Here is a 19,414-nt window from a genome sequence, read left to right as displayed (position 1 = left end):
ATGGGATTTCACCATTTTGGCCAATCTGGCCTCGAACTCCTGACCTCAGGTGATCTGCCCACCTCGGACTCCCAAAGTGCTGGGAGTACAGGTGTGAGCCACTGTGCCTGGCCCCCAAAGGTTACTTTCATGGCCCTCTTGGTTTTGGCAGGTTTTGGCTGGCTTCTTTACCGCATCCTGTTTTATCAGCAGAGTCTTTGTGACCCGTATCTTATGCCAACCTCCTATCTCATCCTGTGACTAAGAACACCTAAGCTCCTGGGAATGCAGTCCAGCAGGTCTCAGCCTTGTTTATTCAGGCCCTATTCAAGATGGAGTCGCTCTCGTTCAAATGCCTCTGACAATGTCTTTGCTTTTCTTTATTATTTACTTTTTTTGAAACAGAGTCTTGTTTTGTTTTCCAAGCTGGAGTGCAGTGGTGTGATCTTGGCTCACTTCAACCTCTGCTTCCTGGGTTCAAGAGATTCTCCTGCCTCAGCCTCCTGAGCAGCTGGGACTACAGGCGCTCACCACCATGCCCGGCTAATTTTTGTACTTCTAGTAGAGACGGGATTTCACCATGTTGGCCAGGCTGGTCTCAAATTCCTAACCTCAAGTGATCTGCTGGCCTCGGCGTCCCAAAATGCTGGGATTACAGGCATGAGCTACTGTACATTGCCTTGCTTTTCTTTTAGAAAAAGTTTTCCTGTATCATCATATACATCTTGCTGGGATTTTTTTTTTTTTTTTTTTTTTTTTTTTTGAGGCAGTCTTGCCCTGTCACCCAGGCTGGAGTGCAGTAGTACAACTTTGGCTCACCCCAAACTCCACCTCCCAGGTTCAAGGGATTCTCGTGCCTCAGCCTCTCAAGTAGCTGGGAGTACAGGTGCATGTCACCACCCCAGGCTAATTTTTATATTTTCAGTAGAGACAGGGTTTTGCCCTGTTGGCCAGCCTTGTCTCAAAATTCTGACTATGCAGGTGGATCACTTGAGGCCAGGAGTTCAAGACCAGCCCGACCCATATGGAGAAACCCCATCTCTACTAAAAATACAAAAAATTAGCCAGGCGTGGTGGCACATGCCTATAATCCCAGCTACTCGGGAAGCTGAGGCAGGAGAATCGCTTGAACCTGGGAGGTGGAGGTTGCAGTGAACTGAGATCTTGCCATTGCACGCCAGCCTGGGGAACAAGAGCGAAACTTCATCTCAAAAATAAATAAATAAGTAATAAAAATAGACTGGGCGTGGTGGCTCATGCCTGTAATCCCAGCACTTTGGGAGGCCAAGATGGGTCGATCACCTGAGGTCAGGAGTTTGAGCCCAGCCTGGCCAACATGGTGAAACCCTATCTCTACTAAAACTACAAAAATTAGCCAGGTGTAGTGGCAAGCACCTGTAGTCCCAGCTACTCAGGAGGCTGAGGTACAAGAATCACTTGAACCTAGGAGGCGGAGGTTGCAGTGAGCTGAGATTGAGCCACTGCACTCCAGCCTGGGCAACAGAGTGATACTCAGTCTCAAAAAATAAAAAAATATATTAAAAAATTAAATGTATATATCAGTTTGGGGAGAATTAACATCTATATTATGTTGCATCTTCTAGTCCATAATCATGGGATATCTCTCTCTTAGAACTTCTTTGATTTTTTTCACTAATATGTTATGGTTTTAAGCAAATAATTCCTATGTGCTAGATTTACACATAAGTGTTTTTTGAACAATTTAAATGGTATAGGCCGCGCATGGTGGCTCATGCCTGTAATCCCAGCACTTTAGGAGGCCCAGGCAGGCGAATCACTTGAGTAAAGGAGCTCAAGATCTGTCTGGCCAAATCCTCTTTCTACTAAAAATACAAAAATTACCCGGGCATGGTGGGACACACCTGTCACAAAGTCAATTGATCAGTTAGGGTGGGGCAGGAACAGATCACAATGGTGGAATGTCATCAGTTAAGGTAGGAACTGACTATTTTCACTTCTTTTGTGGATCTTCAGTTGCTTCAGGCCATCTGGATGTCTACATGCAGGTCACAGGGGATACGATGGCTTAGCTTGACTCAGAGGCCTGACATTCCTGTCTTCTTATATTAATAAGAAAAATAAAACAAAATAGTGGTGAAGTGAAAATTTTGGGGGTGGTTTGGAGAGATAATGGGAGATGTTTCTCAGGGCTGCTTTGAGCAGTATTAGGGGTGGTATGGGAACCTAGAGTGGTAGAGATTAAACTGAGGAAAGATTTTGGGGTAGGGGGTGATATTGTGGGGTTGTTACTGGGAGGATTTGTCATATAGAATGATTGGTGATGGCCTGGATGTGTTTTTGTATGAATTGAGAAACTAAATGGGAGACACAAGGTCCAAATAAGAGAAGGAGAAAAACAGGTATTAAAGGGCTAAGAATTGGGAGGACCCAGGGCATTCAATTAGAGAGTGCCCAAGGGGGTTCAGTGTAATTACTTGTTTGGTTGGCAAGTTTTTGGGCTCTATCCTTGAGTTTTGTTTTTTTTTTTTTTTAATGTTGTCATATACCAAGCCAGATTGATTTAGGTAAAACAACATTCTTCATTTAAAAATATAGAGTCGGCTGGGTGCGGTGGCTCACGCCTGTAATCCCAGCACTTTGGGAGGCCGAGACGGGCGGATCACAAGGTCAGGAGATTGAGACCATGGTGAAACCCCGTCTCTACTAAAAATACAAAAAATTAGCCGGGCGCAGTGGCGGGCGCCTGTAGTCCCAGCTACTCAGGAGGCTGAGGCAGGAGAATGGCGTGAACCCGGGAGGCGGAGCTTGCAGTGAGCCGAGATCGCACCACTGCGCTCCAGCCTGGGCGACAGAGGGAGACTCCGTCTCAAAAAAAAAAAAAAAAAAAAAAAAAAAAAAATATATATATATATATATAGAGAGAGAGAGAGAGAGAGAGAGTCTTCCCTTTTCAGCAGTGAGTTAGTCGAGGCCTATTCCTGTCTTTTTATGTTAATAAGAAAAATAAAACAAAATAGTGGTGAAGTGTTGGTGTCATGTGGGGCAGAGGAAGCTGTTTGGTCCTATTTGCTAATTGAATTTTGGGAGGAAGGAAAATGAATGTGCATGTGCCTGTCCAATTAGCAGGTAAACACATGTAGGTGGAGGAGTTACAGAGGAAGAAGAGGCCTTTTGTAAGGCAAAACTGGAAACGTAAAGTAAAAAGATGAGAAGGAGAAAAACTGGCTGTGACGGACAGAAGTTGGAAGGCTAGCTGCTTCTTTAGTTACCTTATTAGCATAAGCATTGCCTTGAGCAATGGGATCTGATGCCTTTTGGTGGCCCTTACAGTGAATGACCCTAGCTTCCTTGGAAGTTGAGCAGCTTTAGGAAGAGTTTTTATTAAGGAGGCATTAATGATGGAGGACCCTTGTGTAGTGAGGAAATTTCTTTCTGCCCATATAACAGCATGGTGGTGCAGGATATGGAAGGCATATTTAGAGTCAGTATAAATATTGACACGTAGTCCCTTTGCAAGAGTGAGGGCCCAAGTTAAGGCAATGAGTTTGGTTTGCTTAGAGGTAGTGGAGCGGGGCAGAGTGGTAACCTCAGGGATAGATGTAGAAGCTACTATAGCATTGCCTGCCTTTGCTGGTGAGTAGCAATTAGGCCTGGTGGAACTGCCATCAATAAACCAAGGGTGATCAGGGTGAGGAACAGGAAAGAAGGATAGGGAAATGGAGTGAATGTCAGGTGGATCAGAGAGATACAGTCATGGGGGTCAGGTGTGGTATCAGGAATAATGTGGGAGGCTGGATTGAAGTCCAGGTCAGGAACAATGGTAATTGTGGGAAACTCAACAAAGAGTGAGTATAGCCGAAGGAGCTGGGGGACAGAAAGTGTATGCATCAGGTGTGAGGAAGAAAATAAGATTTTAGAAGTTATAAGAACTGTAGAGAGTGAGTTCAGCATAGTTTGTGATTTTGAGGGCCTCTAAATATTAAAGCAGTGGCAGCTGCCACATGCAGACATGAGGGCTAAGTTAAAACAGTAAGGTCAAGTTGTTTGAACAGAAAGGCTACAGGGCATGGTCCTGGCTCTTGTGTAAGAATTCTGACTGCACAGCCCTGTACTTCGGCTATGTGTAATGAAAAGGGTTGGGATGAGTTAGGGAGAGCTAGTGTGGGAGCAGCTTCTAGGGTTGTTTTTAAGGAATGGAAAGAGGAGTGGTGAAAGGATTTAGGATCTCTGGGGTCAGCTAAGTCTGCTTTTGTAAGTTTATATAATGGTTTAGTCAGGATGGCAAAAGCAGGTATCCAAAGACAAAAGTACCCAATCATGCCTAGGAAGGAAAGGAGTTGTTGCTTTGTAGAAGGGGTTGGAATTTGGGAGATTAGCCGGACATGATCAGTAGGGAGAGCATGTGTTTTTGTTTGTTTGTTTGTTTGTTTTTTTGACAAGAGTCTCACTCTATCACTCAGACTGGAGTGCAGTGGCACAATCTCGGCTCACTGCAACCTCCACCACCCAGGTTCAAGGGATTCTCCTGCCTCAGCCTCCTGAGTAGCTGGGACTACAGGCGCATGCCACCATGCCCAGTTAATTTTTTTTGTTTTTTTGTTTTTGTATTTTTAGTAGAGACGGGGTTTCACTGTGTTAGCCAGGGTGGTCTCGATCTCCTGACCTCATGATCCACCCACCTCAGCCTCCCAAAGTGCTGGGATTACAGGCGTGAGCCACCACGCCTGGCCCAAGAGCATGTGTGTTTTTATGAACAATTATGCTGAGATAGGTAACGGATGAGGAAGAAATTTGGGCTTTGGAGCAGGATACGTGATATCCCTTTGAGAATAGATGTTGGAGGAGCAGGAGGATGCCCTGTTGAGAAGATTTGTAGAGTGGGCTATAAAGTAGGTCATCAAAATATTGAATAAGGTGAGAAGCAGATGGATGGAAAGAAAGTAAATCATGAGAAAGGGTTTGACTGAAGTAATGGGGGCTGTCTTTGAAGGCTTGTGGCAATACAGTCCAGGTAAGTTGATGAGACTGATGGGTGTCAGGGTCAGTCCAAGTGAAAGCAAAGAGAGACTGGGATGAAGGGTGCAAAGGAATAGTAAAGAAAGCATTTTTTAGATCCAGAACAGAATAACGGCTTGTGGAGGGAGGTACTGAGGATAGGAGAATATATGGGTTTGGCTGGATAGACAAGAAAATTTGGTTGATAAGGTGAAGATCCTGGACCAGCCTGTAAGGCTTGTCTGGTTTTTGGACAGGTAGAATATGACAGTTGTAAGGAGAGTTTGTAGGCTTTAAGAGGCCATGTTGTAACAGGCAGGTGATAACAGGCTTTAACCTTTTTAAAGCCTGCTGTGGGATGGGATATTGGTGTTGAGGGAGGTAAGGGTGATTAGGTTTTAATGGGATGATAAGGGGTGCATGACCGGTCGCCAAGGAGGGAGTAGAGGTGTCCCATACTTGTGGATGAAGGTAGGGAGACACGAGAGAAGGATTCAAAGGAGGCTTTGAACTGGGGAAAAGGGCAGCAGTGAGATGTGGCTGTAGTCTAGGAATAATCAGGGTAGCGGATAATTTTGTTAAAACGTCTTGACCTAATAAGGGAACTGGGCAGGTGGGGATAACTAAAAAGGAGTGCATAAAAGAATATTGTCCAAGTTGGCGTCAAAGTTTGGGAGTTTTAAGAGGTTTAGAAGCCTGGCTATCAATACCCACAAGAGTTATGGGGGCAAGGGAAACAGGCCCTTGAAAAGAAGGTAATGTGGAGTGGGTAGCCCCTGTATTGATTAAAAAGGGGATGGACTTACCCTCCACTGTGAGAGTTACCTGAAGCTCAGTGTCTGTGATGGTCCAGAGGGCCTCTGAGACGATCAGGCAGCATCAATCTTCAGCTGCTAAGCCAAGCAGATCTAGGAAGGAGTCAGTCAGAGAGCCTTGGGCCAGAGCTCTGGGGGCTCTGGGAGTGGCTGCCAGGCAAGCTGAACAGTCTGATTTCCAGTGGGGTCCCGCACACATGGTACACAGCTTAGAAGGAATCCTGGGCTGTGGGCATTCCTTGGCCCAGTGGCCAGATTTCTGGCACTTGAAGCAAGATCCTGGGGGAGGAGGCCCTGGAGGAAAGCCTGGCCACTAAGGTTTAGGCATTTTGAAGTTCTTGTCTGCTGGAGATGTGGCTGGGGTTTCTCTCACAGTGGAGGCAAGTAATTGCAACTCAGAAATATGTTGCCGCTTGGCTCTCTCTTCTCTATTATTGTACACCTTGAAGGCGAGGTTAATTAAGTCCTGTTTTGGGGTTTAAGGGCCGGAGTCCAACTTTTGGAGTTTCTTTCTAATGTCAGGAGCAGATTGAGTGCTAAAATGCATACTGAGAATAAGATGGCCTTCTGACTCTTCTGAGTCCAAGGCAGTAAAGCATCTCAGGGTTGCTGCTAAAGGAGCCATGAACTGGCTGGGTTTTCATCCTTTCCTTGGGTGGTTTCTTTAAGTTTGCCATAATTAAGAGATTTGTATGCTGCCTTTTTAAGCCCTTCAACTAGGCAGGAAATCATGTAATCTCACTGAGCTATACCTGGGGAATCTGCCTGATAGTTCCATTGGGGATCCTCTTGGGGAACTGCTCTAATGCCTTCCTGGAGGCCTGGCTCATGAAGCTGGTGGCTGTCTGTGTGAGATTGGGCGAGACAAAAAACTCTTTCCCATTCATCTGGGGAGAGGGTAGAAGTTAGGATGACATTTAAGTCACTCTAGGTTAAATTGTAGGACAGAGTTAGATATTGGAATTCCTGTATATATTTAGTGGGGTCTGATGAGAAAGAGCCTAAACTCTGGCTGATTTGGGAAAGGTCTGATAGAGAAAAAGGCACATGTACCCTGACTACGCCTTCAGCTCCAGCCACCTCTGTAAGAGGAAATTGTTGGGCAAGTGGGGGAGAGCTAGTTGTGGAACAAAACTGTAAGCCAGACTGGGTGTGAGGAGGGGAGATAACAGAAGGGTTATGGGGTTGGGGAGTGGAGGCTGAAGAAGAGTTGGAGCCTTATTCAGCCTGGCAGGTAGCGACCTGAGGAGCAGCAGTCTGGGGAGGAGGGGAGAGGTCAGACGGATCAGTAGAAAAGGAAGATTCCAAAGACTCAGTGATGCTTGGGGTTGGGACTGACGAGTCAAGTGGGAGGGAAAGAAGGAGGATTTGGGATGAGTCGCATTGGGAACAGAGACTAGGGAGGGAATGAAGTGTGAAAAATGCCTGGATGTAAGGCATCTCAGACTGTTTGCCCATTTTTCAACAAAAATTATCTAGGTCTTGTAGGATGAAGAAATTGAAAGTACCATTTTCCGGCCATTTAGAGCCATTATCAAGTTTGTACTGGGGCCAAGCGGTGTTGCAAAAGAAAATAAGATGCTTAGGTTTTAGGTCAGGGGAGAGTTGAAGAGGTTTTAAGTTCTTGGGAACACAGGCTGAGGGAGAAGAAGGAGGAATGGACGGTGGAAGGTTGCCCATAGTGAAGGAGACAAGCCCAGAGGAAAGAGAGGGTAGAGACACAGGGGGCAGGGGGTGGTACTTGCCACCGAGGGGAGGCAGTGCTTGCCACCAAGGTGAAGGATCAAGGCAGGCGTCCCCGTGGTGATTAGACACCTCTGAAATGTGGGTGAATAATCAGGCAGGCATCCCCGCAGTGATTAAACACCAAGGGAAGACTGTCTTCCTGAGTCCGTGACTGGCAGCAGAGTTTTGAGTTCACAGATAAAATGCATCTCTTCTGTCTCTACCAGAAAGGGAAAGGAACCGAAATTAAGGAAGGGAGAGATTGAAGAGTGGAGAGATAGTGAGAGAAGTTGGAGAAGAGAGTGAAAAGATCGCTTACCCAATTTGAAATTGGTGAGATGTTCCTTGGGCTGGTTGGTCTGAGTACCCAAGGTCATAGGTAGAGCTCCTCATGGAGTGAGGATGAGGACAGGGGACCAGTCTCCTGAAGGAGTCCCCCTGTCCCAGGTCTTCACCACCAAATGTCACGCACATCCACGTGAAGAGACCACCAAACAGGCTTTCTGTGAGCATAAAGCTTTTTAATCACCTGACTGCAGGTAGACTGAGTCTGAAAAGAGAGTCAGCAAAGCGTGGTCGTATTATCATTCGTTATTATCATTAGTTCTTATAGGTTTGGGATAGGCAGTAGAGTTAGGAGCAATTTTTTGTGGGCAGGGGTGGATCTTACAAAGTACATTCTCAAGGGCGGGGAGAATATTAAATGTACCATCTTAAGGGTGGGGAGGATGTATCGTACCAAGTACATTCACAAGAGTAGGGGAATATCACAAAGTACATTATCGCAAGAGCAGGGAGGGTGTATTGTCACAAAGTCAACTGATCAGTTAGGGTGGGGCAGGAACAAATCACAATGGTGGAATGCCATCAGTTAAGGCAGGAACTGGCTATTTTCTCTTCTTTTATGGATCTTCAGTTGCTTCAGGCCATCTGGATGTATACATGCAGGTCACAGGGGATATGATGGCTTAGCTTGGCTCAGAGGCCTGACACCTGCAACCTCCGTCCCCCAGGTTCAAGTGATTCTCCTGCCTCACCCTCCTGAGTAGCTGTAGTTACAGGTGTGCACAACCATGCCCAGCTAATTTTTGTATTTTTAGTAGAGATTGGGTTTTACCATGTTGACCAGGCTTGTCTCAAACTCCTGACCTCAGGTTATCTGCTCACCTTGGCTTGCCAAAGTGCTGGGATTTTTTTGTTTTGTTTTGTTTTGTGAGGTAGTCTCACTCAGTTGCCCAGGCTGGAGTGCAATGGCGCAATCTTGGCTCACTGCAACTTCTGCCTCCTGGTTTGAAGTGATTTTCCCGCCTCAGCCTCCCAAGTAGCTGAGATTACAGGTGCCTGCCACCACGCCCAGCTAATTTTTGCATTTTTAGTAGAGACAGGGTTTTGCCATGTTGGCCAGGTTGATCTTGAACTCCTGACCTCAGGTGATCCACCTGCCTCTGCCTCCCAAAGTGCTGGGATTACCAGCATGAGCCACAGTGCCCAGCTCATGATAGGTTTGATGACTATGAACTCTCTTTTTTTTTTTTTTTTTTGAGACGGAGTCTCGCTCTGTTGCCCAGGCTGGAGTGCAGTGGCCAGATCTCAGCTCACTGCAAGCTCCGCCTCCAGGGTTTATGCCATTCTCCTGCCTCAGCCTCCCGGGTAGCTGGGACTACAGGCGCCCGCCACCTCGCCCGGCTAGTTTTTTGTATTTTTTAGTAGAGACGGGGTTTCACTGTGTTAGCCAGGATGGTCTCGATCTCCTGACCTCGTGATCCGCCTGTCTTGGCCTCCCAAAGTGCTGAGATTACAGGCTTGAGCCACCGCGCCCGGCCGACTATGAACTCTCTTCATCAGACAGCGTGTTCCTCCATCTGACAATATCTTGATTTTCCATTTACCCTTGAAGGACATTTTCACTGGGTATAAGATTCTGAGTTGTCAGTTCTTCCATCATTAGAAAAATATTTTGCTACTGTCTTCTGACTTCCATGGTTTCTGATAAGAAATTCACTGTCATTTGAATTGTTTTTCCTCTATAAGTAATGTATTATATCTGTCATCTTGGTGTTGACTTCTAGTGATTACCTTTTTTCATTCAGTTTAAGATTTTCCTGGTTCTTGGCGATCCTGCATGGAAACTTGGGCATTTTCACATTATATCTCAAAATAAGACTCTAATCTTATTTAATTTAATTTTTTTTTTTTTTTTTTTTTTTGAGGTGGAGACTTGCTCTGTTACCCAGGCTGGAGTGCAGTGGCGTGATCTTGGCTCACTTCAACCTCCACCTCCCGGGTTCCAGAGATTCTCCTGCCTCAGCCTCCCAAGTAGCTTGGACTACAGGCACCCACCACCATGCCAGGCTAAATTTGCTATTTTTAGTAGAGACGGGGTTTCACCATATTGACTAGGCTGGTCTTGAACTCCTGACCTCGTGATCCACCTGCCTCGGCCTCCCAAAGTGCCAGGATTACAGGTGTCAGCCACCTCACCCATCCTAAATCTATTTTAGTTGGCTTTCTCTGACACTATTCCAGCCAGGGAAGAGGAGGATACAATCTCATTACCACTATGTAGAGGGAGAAGTCCAGATTCCCCACTTGCTCTACATTGACATGAGGGCTGGAGTTCCAGATAACTACTTGGTCTTCACTGATGCTATGGGGTAGGGACCCTTGTTATTCCCAGATGTTAATGAAAGTCCTAGTTCCCTCGGCCTTTCCCTGCTTAGCAGGGGTGTTGGACACCTTGGTACAGTCTTCAATAGTAGAAGTCTAGGCTCTTCACTCAGCCTTTGATGACAAGAATATTGGCTGGGCCACTTTTTATTGTGGTATTTAGAGTAAAGTAGTTATTGTGTAAAAATATTCTCTCTTACTAGGGTGCACCTTTCCTGGTTGTTTGGCAATATAGACAACTTTCACTGGGGCCTTTTTGTTATATGCATTGGTTTCAGTGGGCTAATTTTTGTATTTTTAGTATAGATGGGGTTTCACAATGTTGGCTAGGCTGGTCTCAAACTCCTGACCTCAGGTAATCCGCCCCCTCAGCCTCCCAAAGTGCTGAGATTACAGGTGTGAGCCATGGCACCTGGCTCATAGTTGCTAACTTCTTTAGATCCGAGTCTGAGATATGAAACAAAAAGAAAACACAAGGAGGGCCGGGTGTGGTAACACACACCCGTAATCCCGGCACTTTGGGAGGCCGAGGTGGGCGGATCACCCGAGGTCCTGAGATCGAGACCAGCCTGACCAACATGGAGAAACCCCGTATCTACTAAAAATTCAAAAATTAGCCGGGCATGGTGGCGGGCGTCTGTAGTCCCAGCTACTTGGGAGGCTGAGGCAGGAGAATCGCTTGAACCTGGGAGGCGGAGGTTTCAGTGAGCCAAGATTATGCCATGCCATTGTACTCCAGCCTGGGCAACAAGAGTGAAACTCCGTCTCAAAAAAAAAAAAAAAAAAGGAAGAGAGAATATAAAAAGGAAACACAAGGAGATCACCACAGTGTTGCTCCTTGAGCCCTGAGGGTTCTTGCTGGTGTCTTTGATTTATACTTTTCAGAATTTTGTGTTGAATTTAAATATAATGTCTAGGAGTTTTGGTTGCATTTAGTGGGAGGACTAGGGAAAAATTTGTCTACTGTGTTGTCCTCAAAACTCTGTTTTTGCAAGTTAATGTATCTCAATTTATTTCTCTGATATTCCCTCGTGATTAGATTCGGGTTAGATTAATTTAGCTGTAATTCTGCAGAAGTGATGCTGAGTTCTTTTCAGTGCATCATATCAAAAAGCACATGTTATCAATTAATATCATTATCAGCCATGTTAACTTTGTTAGCTTTGATCACTTGGTAAAGGTGATGTTTGCCAGGCTTCTCCACTGTGAAGTTACTATTTTACCTTTTATAGTTACTAAGTATCTTGTAGGGAGATAGTTGAGATTGTGTAAGCTTCCTCTTGCTCCTTAAACTTTTACTCACTAGTTTTAGCATTGTACAGTGTACAGTGTACATTGATAATTGAATCAGTTATTATGATGGTTATCAAATGGTGATTTTCCAATTCCATTATTTCTTCTTCACTCACTATTTTGCATTTTCCTGAAAGAACTTTCTTGCCAGGAGTGGTGGCTCATGCCTGTAATCCCAGCACTTTGGGAGGCCTAGGCGGGTCAATCCCTTGAGGTCAGGAGTTCAAGACTAGACTGACAAACAAGGAGAAACTTTGTCTGTACTAAAAGTACAAAAAAATTATCTAGGCATGGTAGTGCATGCCCGTAATCTCAGCTACATGGGAGGCTGAGGCAGGAGAATCGCTTGAACCCAGGAGGTGGAGGTTGTAGTGAGCTGAGATTGCTCCACTGCCCTCTAGCCTAGGCAGCAGAGCTAGATTCTGTCTCAAAAAAAATTGGAATTTCTCTTCTCCATCATTCATTCATTCATTCTTCATTTATTTATTTTTTTTTTTTGAGATGGAGTGTTGCCTTTGTTGCTCAGGCTGCAGTGCAATGGCAGAATCTCGGCTCACAGCAACCTCTGCCTCCTAGGTTCAAGCGATTCTCCTGCCTCAGCCTCCCAAGAGGCTGGGATTACAGGCACATGCCACCATGCATGGCTAATTTTGTATTTTTAGTAGAGCCTGGGTTTCTTTATGTTGGTCAGGCTGGTCTCGAACTCCCGACCTCAGGTGGTCTGCCCGCCTTGGCTTCCCAAAGTGCTGGGATTACAGGCATGATCCACCGTGCCAGCCTTTTTTTTAAGATGGAGTCTTCCTCCGTGGCCAGGCTGGAGTGCACTGGCACAATCTCGGCTCACTGCAACCTTCACCTCCCAGGTTCAAGTCATCCTCCTGCCTCAGCCTCCCGTGTAGCTGGGACTACAGGCACGTGCCACCACACCCAGCTAATATTTTGTATTTTTAGTAGAGACGGGATTTCACCACGTTGGCTGGGATGGTCTTGATCTCTTGACCTAGTGATCCACCCACCTCGGGCTCCCAAAGTGCTGGGATTATACCGGTGAGCCACCGTGCCTGGCCTGTGCCATACAGTTTTAAACAACCAGATCTCATATGAACTCAGACAGGAACTCACTTATCACCAAGGGGATGGTGCTACGCCATGTGTGAGGGATCCACCCCCATGATCCAATCACCTCTCATCAGGCCCCACCTCCAACACCGGGACTCACATTTCTTTTTCTTTTTCTTTTTTTCTTTTTTCTTTTTTTTTTTTGAGATGGAGTCTTGCTCTGTTGCCAGGCTGGATGAAGTGTAGTGGCGCAATCTTGGCTCACTCACTGCAACCTCCGACTAACCTCTGACTCCCGGGTTCAAACAATTCTCCTGCCTCAACTTTCCAAGTAGCTGGGATTACAGGTGCCTGCCACCACACCCAGCTAATTTTTGTATTTTTAGTAGAGATGGGGTTTCACCATCTTGGCTAAGCTGGTCTCAAACTCCCGACCTCGTGTTCCGTCTTCCTCGGCCTCCTAAAGTGCTGGGATTACAGGCATGAGCCACTGTGCCCGGCCCCGGGACTCAAATTTCAACATGAGATTTAGTAGGGAAAAACATCCAAACCAAAGTCTTTCATGGCATTTTTGTTATTATAAATTGTATTTTCAATATTTTAACTTTCAATTGCTTGTTTCTATTATATGAGAATATAATTTTTTTTAATACAGTTGAGAACAACACAGGTTTGATCTGCACAGATCCACGTATCTTTCTACGAATTTTCTTCAGGTCTGCCGCCACTGAGACAGTAAGACCCTTCTCTTCCTCCTCCTCCTCAGCCTATTCAGTGTGAAGGCAGTGAGGATGAAGACCTTTATGATGCTCCACTTCCACTTAATGAACAGTGTGGTATCTGAATCAGGATTCATTCCTCTCCTCTCCCCTTCCAGTTCAGCCAGGTGGAGACTCCACTCCAGGGTGGTGCAGCCAAGAGCACAGGCCTTCCTCTCTCCCCAGCTTCCAGTTGGAGAGCCATCTTCCTGGTAAGAGCAGGATGTCAGCAGTTCTCATCCAGCTCCCAGCTACCTGTTGGTGACACCAAATTCTGGGCAAATGTGCCCGGATCCTTTCTGCTGCCTAGCCCCTGCTGTGGGACAGAGGCTGTAGCTTGGGTGTGGCTGTGCTGAGAACATTGAGCCATTCATTGCTCTAGTAGTGGCTCTGAAGGTGGTGGTTCCACACCGAGGCAAACCAACACCTGTGGCTTCTCCACCGCATCCGCTGAGCTCCCAGCTCCTAGGCAGAAAGATCATTTGGAGAGAATTATGTCATTGTCTCTCCCACACTCCAAAGACTTGGCCTAGAGATTTTGCCTGGCAGGGGAAGCAGGTTTTAAAGCAAGTATCTCCTAAAAGAAATGAAAAAAAAAAAAAAGCAAGTAGCTCCTAATCTCTTCCCAGAAGAACTGACTTAATTTGCAACAGAGTGTGGGAGAATTTGAGCCTAAGCGTTCTCTCAAAAATAGTGGAGGTTGTGATGAGGCAATTGGGAGGAGTCATTGGATATACAGACTAAAATGTGGGTTGGCTAGTGCGCCCAAGGGAACCGGAAAGGTAGACATTTGTGAGAAACTTGCCTTGGGACTGAACAAATCTCAAATCTTAAAAATTGACAGCCATCTCCTTAAAGGAGCCTGAATTCGATTGGATTATTCTGTGAAGGAATTTGTGACTGACAGCATTATTGAAAGGAACAGAGCAATCAGTGGTGAATGGAATTTAATAACTAGGTGTGTTCAAGGAAAAGACACTGTCAAAGAGATCCCTGCCAAAATCTGTCATCCCAGATTGTGGGATGGTCCTGAGTGATCAACATCAAAGGCTTAGAACTGTTGGGAGTAGGAAGCTGGGTGCAGTGGCTCACGCCTGTAATCCCAGCACTTTGGGAGGCTGATGCGGGCAGATCACCTGAGGTCAGGAGTTCAAGGCCAGCCTGGCCAACATGGCGAACCCCGTCTTAACTAAAAATACAAAAATTAGCCAGGCATGGTGGTGTGTGCCTGTAATCCCAGCTACTTGGGAGGCTGAGGCAGGAGAATTGCTTGAACTGGGAAGCAGAGGTTGCAATGAGGCAAGATGGCAGCACTGCACTCCAGCCTGGGCAACAGAGTGAGACTCTGTCTCAAAAAAAAAAAAAAAAAAAAAAAAAAGAACTGTAGGAGTAGGGAACAGGTTGCACTGAAGCATTCCACCTAGTCACTAAACAAACAAGCAAATAACAGGACCAGCCCTTTAATAGCAGATCAGTACCCATAGTTACTATATTACTTATTTATTATTTATTTACTTTGACGGGGTCTCACTCTGTGGGCCAGGCTGGAGTGCAAAGGCATGATCATGGCTCACTGCAGCCTTGATCTCCTGGGCTCAAGCAATCCTCCTGCCTCAGCCTCCCAAGAAGCTGAGACTACAGGCATGCACCACCATGCCTGGCTAATTTTTATATTTTTCGTAGAGATGGGGTTTCACCATGTTGCCCAAACTGGTCTTGAACTCCAGAGCTCAAGCAATTTGCTCGCCTCAGCTTCCCAAAGTTCTGGGATTACAGGTGTGTGCCACTGTACCTGGCCTAATATTTTAAATATGCCAGTTTCCCATAAACAAATTATGATACTTATAAAAAAACAGCGAACTATGATCCACACACTGGAAAAAAGCAGGAAACATACACTGCCTGCAACTGCAAACAGATGTTCCATTTGAAAGGTTTCATGGTACCCATTATAATACTTTCAAAGAACTAAAGGAAAACATGGTTTGTGAAGGAAAGTAGGATAACAATGTCAAATGAAGTAGAGATTATATCAATGAAGACATCAAAATTCTTTTTTTTTTTTTTTTTTGAGATGGAGTCAGCCCAGGCTGGAGTGCAGTGGCGCTATCTCGGCTCACTGCAAGCTCAGCCTCCTGGGTTCAAGCCATTCTCCTGCCTCAGCCTCCTGGGTAGCTGGGACTACAGGCGCCCACCACCACACCCGGCTAATTTTTTGTATTTTTTAGTAGAGATGGGGTTTCACCATGTTAGCCAGGATGGTCTCGATCTCCTGACCTTGTGATCCGCCTGCCTCGGCCTCCCAAAGTGCTGGGATTACAAGCATGAGCCACCGCACCTGGCCAAAACTTCTTTTTTTTTTTTTTTTTGAGATGGAGTCTCGCTCTATTGCCCAGGCTGAAGTGCATTGGCATGATCTCCGATCACTACAACCTCTGCCTCCCGGGTTCAAGTGATTCTCCGGCTTCAGCGTCCTGAATAGCTGGGATTATAGGTGCCTGCCACCATGCCTGGCTAATTTTTGTATTTTTGGTGGAGACGGGATTTCGCCATGTTGGCCAGGCTGGTCTTGACTCCTGACCTCAGGTGCTATGCCTGCCTCAGACTCCCAAAGTTCTGGGATTACAGGCGTGAGCCACCGCACCAGACTGAAGACATTCTAAAAAAGAACTCCATAGAAATTCTGATGTTGGCTGGGCTCAGTGGCTCACACCTATAATCCCAGCACTTGGGAGGCTGAGGCAGGTGGATCTCTTGAGCCCAGGAGTTTGAGACCAGCCTCGACAACATGGTAAAACGTAAATACAAAAACTAGCTGGGCGTGGTGGTGTATGTCCCTTGTCCCAGCTACTTGGGAGGCTGAGGTGGGAGGATCACTTGAGTCCAAAGGTCAAGGATGCAGTGAGCTGTGATTGTACCATTGTACTCCAGCTTGGATGACAGAGTGAGATCCTGTCTCAAAAACAAAACAAAACAAAAAACAGAAGAAAGGAATTCTGATGTTGAAAAACACAATAACTGAAATGAAAAAGTCACTAGTAGGACTCAATTTTTAATCTGAATTATCAGAAGAACGAATTCGCTGTCATGAAAATAGGTTGATATATTTTACGCAATCCAGGGAACAGACAGAAAAGTGAATGCAGAAAAATGAACAGAGCCTCAGAGACTCATTGGACACCATTGAGCATACAAAAAAATACATAATAGGAGTACTCAAAAGAAGGAAAAGTACTCAAAGGAGGGAATAAAATCATGTCTCTATGTTTGACTAATTTTTAATAAGAGTGGCAAGACCATTTAATGAGAAAATAAAAATTTATATTTTTATTTTTTAGTTGTAAATATCCTCTATAAAAGAATCATTTTTTAACAAATGGTGCTGGATATTCATATGCAAAAGAATGAAGTTGGAGTCTTACCTCACTCCATATACCGAGACTAACTAAAAATTGGGCATAGACCTAGATGTCAGAGCAAAACCCAGAAAATTCGTAGAAAAATATAAGTAAATCTTTACAATCATAGATTTGGCAATAAATTATTTTTTTCTTTGAGACAGGTTTTCACTCAGTCACCCAGTCTGGAGTGCAGGGGTGTGGTCAAGGCTCACTGCAGTCTTGTCCTCCTAGGCTCACATTTTTATTTTTAGCTGTAAAAAAAAAAAAAATTGTATTTTTAGTTCCGGCCTCCCAAGGAGCTGAGACTACAGGTGCATGCCACCATGCCCAACTAATATTTCTATTTTTTGTAGAGAAGGGATCTCACTATGTTGCCCAGGTTGCTGTCAAATTCCTGGGCTCACTTGATCCTCTTGCGTTGGCCTCCCAAAGTGGTGGGCTTACAGGCATGAGCCACTGCACCTGGACGGCTATTAATTCTTATATACGACATCAAAAGCATGAGTGATCAAAGCTAAAGTAGGTAAAGTGAACATCAAAATTAACTTTTCTGGCCAGGCACTGTGGCTCACGCCTGTAATCCCAGCAGGTACTTGGGAGGCTGAGGCAGGAGAATCACTTGAACCCAGGAGGCAGAGGTTACAGTGAGCCGAGATTGCACCACTGCACTCCAGCGTGGGTGACGAGAGCGAAAATCCATCTCAAAAACAAACAAAAAAATTACCTTTTCTATTTCAGTGGACCCCATTAAGAAAGTAAAAAAACAACCTATAGATGAGATAAAATATTTGGAAATCAGAGTTCTGAAAAAGAACTTGTATCTTGAACATGTAAAGAACAATTACAACTTAAAAAGAAAAATCAATTGTAAAAATGAGCAAAAGATTTGAATAAAACTTTCTTTTTTTCCTTCCCTTCCCTGCCTCTCCCTCCCTCCCTCCTTCCTTTTTTTTTTTTTTTAAGATGGAGTCTCACTCTCTCACCCAGTCTGGAGTACAGTGGTTCAATCTTGACTCACTGCAATCTCTGCCTCCCACGTTCAGGTGATTCTCCTGCTTCAGCTGTCTGAGTAGCTGGGACTACAGGTGTGTGCCACCACACCCGGCTAATTTTTGCATTTTTAGCACAGACCAGGTTGGCCAGGCTGGTCTCAAACTCTGGACCTCAGGTGATCTGCCTGCCTCAGCCTCCCAAAGTTCTGGGATTACAGGCATGACCCATCGTGCCTGTCCTTTTTTTTTAATTATTATTTTTTGAGGAGGTCTTGCTCTGTTGCCCAGACTAGAGTACAGTAGCACAACCTCAGCTCATGCTGGAGCCTCCATCTCTTGGGCTCAAGTAATCCTCCTACCTCAGCTTCTTGAGTAGTTGGGACTACAGGCATGTGCTACACTCCTGGCTAATTTTTGTATTTTTTGTAGAGGTGAGGTTTTGCCATGTTGCCCTCACTGCTCCCAAACTTCTGGACAGAAGCCATTTGCCCACATTACCCTCTCAGATTGCTGGGATTATAGGTACGAGCCACTGCACCCAGCCTAAACCAATTCTTTTTTTTTTTTTTTTGAGACGGAGTCTCACCCTATTGCCCAGGTTGGATTACAGTGGCACGATCTTGGCTCACCACAATCTCTGTCTCTTGGGTTCAAGCGATTCTTCTGCCTCAGCCTCCTGAGTAACTGGGATTACAGGCATGCGCCACCACGCCTGGCTAATTTTGTAATTTTAGTAGAGACGGGGTTTCTCCATGTTGGTCAGGCTGGTCTTGAACTCCCGACCTCAGGTGATCCGCCCGCCTTGGCCTCCAAAAGTGCTGGGATTACAGGCATGAGCCACTATGCCCAGCCCAAAACGAATCTTTTATTGTAGTAACTGCAAACTGAAAATTCTGCAGAAGTTTTAAAACAGTGTCAGTGAGTTGGGACTCAGGTGAGCAGGAAAGATGTGGGCAGGTATACTGTGCCTAAAGGGTGAAGCTGTGGTTCACTTCCATTTAGCTGTTGCGCAAGCGTTGCTACATTGTCCTAGTTTTCAAGAAAAAAAAAACCTGAAAACAAAATCACACATTTGAAGGCCAGTTATGGACAAAGACCAGTTTCTGTCCCTTGCTTTAATGCTTAAAATGCATGTGTAGCAGGGCGCGGTGGCTCACGCCTGTAATCCCAGCACTTTGGGAGGCCGAGGTGGGCGGATCACGAGGTCAGGAGATCGAGACCATCCTGGCTAACACGGTGAAACCCCGTCTCTACTAAAAATGCAAAAAAATTAGCCGGGTGCAGTGGCAGGCGCCTGTAGTCCCAGCTACTCGGGAGGCTGAGGCAGGAGAACGGCGTGAACCCGGGAGGCGGAGCTTGCAGTGAGCCGAGATCGTGCCACTGCACTCCAGCCTGGGCAACAGAGAGAGACTCCATCTCAAAAAAAAAAAAAAAAAAAAAAAAAAAAAAGCGCATATGTATCCTGTTTATCCCCAGCTGAATGCCCTTGTTCTTCACCTGCCTGTTTTCGCTGGAATCTCAGATAACAATGAGGATGGTGGTAACTATTTGCTCAGTGGAATTGGTGGTTAGTGGGCACAGCCTTATGGTTATTATTGTTCATATTGTTGCCATCTCTGCTACATCTGATAACCTTTTTTTTTTTTTTTTTTTTGAGATGGAGTCTCCCTCTGTCACCCAGGCTGGAGTGCAATGGCATGGTCTCAGCTCATTACAACCTCCACCTCCTGGGTTCAAGGGATTCTACT

Source organism: Rhinopithecus roxellana, chromosome 17 (assembly GCF_007565055.1).
Source record: "Rhinopithecus roxellana isolate Shanxi Qingling chromosome 17, ASM756505v1, whole genome shotgun sequence".
In the NCBI taxonomy this organism is placed as follows: domain Eukaryota; kingdom Metazoa; phylum Chordata; class Mammalia; order Primates; family Cercopithecidae; genus Rhinopithecus; species Rhinopithecus roxellana.
The sequence above is the reverse complement of the archived record's forward strand: the minus strand, read 5'-3'. Positions refer to the sequence as shown.